Genomic DNA, 1,313 nt, shown 5'->3' on the forward strand with positions numbered 1-1,313 from the left:
GTTGTACCAATTTCACTTCCTTTTCCCACCGAGTGACAGGTGACATGGATCCCAAGAAGATGTCAGTCATGGACCTGATTCTGTGATACTCCAAGTCTCCCCAAACAAGTTACACAGTGAGCTCCCTTGGGCTAACTTCCTGGATTCCACGGAAGCCCAGTCTTATCAACTTCTTCAGCTCCCTATGGCCAAGCCCCCCAGCTGTGTGGACAGCATTGTCCTGGACTCACAGAGACTGACAAGCCCCCATCCTGTCTCTGGGGAAAGAGTCATACAAGCTGCTACAGCAAAGGTCATGGGCTTCACTGAGAGGTATTGGGAAAGTGTTCACAGGGAGATTTACTGCCCAGGTAAGATTCCAGCAGGCACAGACCAGGTCAAGGTCCAGCAGGCAGGGTCCTATAAGCATGGGCACAGGGTCCAATCACTCAAAGCTCCCAAACCACAGGGGCAAGGGTCACATGACGCAAGAGTTGGAGCTGTAAACACCACCTCACCAACACCTCAGCTTCACTCATCTCATAGACTGCAGAGCCAATGAAGGGCTGCTGAAATGCAGCATCACACATTGTTGGTGTTGGTGTTGGTGTTGGAGGCCATCAAGTAGGTACCAACTCATAGTGACCCTATACACAACTGCACAAAACACCGCCCGGTCCTGCATCCTCCTCACAATTGTTGGGTTTGAGGCCATTATTGCTGCCACCGTGTCAGTCCATGTCATTGAAGGGCGTCCTCTTTTCGCTTGGTGATGTCCTTCTCCAGGGATTGCTTCCTCCTGACATGTCCAAATTGGAAGAGAGGAAGTCTCACCAGACTCACTTCTAAGGAGCATTCTGACTGTACTTCTCCCAAGACACATGTTTGTTCTTCTGACTGTCTACGGTACTTTCAATATTCTTTGCCAACACCATAACACCATAACTCAAATGCATCAATTCTTCCTCGGTCTTCCTTATTCACTGTCTAACTTTCACATGCATTACATGGCTTGGACCAGGCACACCTTAGTCCTCAAAGTGACATCTTTGTTCTTCAACACTTTAAAGAGTTTTTTTTGCAGCAGATTCGTCTAATGCAATACGTCGTTTGATTTCTTGACCGCTGTTTCCATGAGCATTGATTGTGGATCTAAGCAAAATAAAGTCTTTGATAACTTCAATATTTTCTCTGTTTATCATGATGCTATTTACAGCCTTTGAGTTATGGTGTTGGAGGAGAATACTAAAAGTGCCATGGGCTGCCAAAAGAACCAATAAATCTGTTTTGTTAGAAGTGCAGCCAGAGTGCTCCTTAGAGGCCAGGATGGCTAA

General features: G+C 46.8%; 1 protein-coding gene across 1 annotated transcript in view; it reads right to left on the reverse strand.

Annotated features, from left to right (window-relative positions):
- LOC102842652 (protein FAM169B-like) overlaps positions 1-1,313 on the reverse strand; it is a 46,497-nt gene that overhangs the window by 22,668 nt on the left and 22,516 nt on the right. The gene's annotated exons all lie outside the window — the stretch shown is intronic.

This window comes from Chrysochloris asiatica, unplaced genomic scaffold (assembly GCF_000296735.1).
Source record: "Chrysochloris asiatica unplaced genomic scaffold, ChrAsi1.0 scaffold00148, whole genome shotgun sequence".
Taxonomy (NCBI): domain Eukaryota; kingdom Metazoa; phylum Chordata; class Mammalia; order Afrosoricida; family Chrysochloridae; genus Chrysochloris; species Chrysochloris asiatica.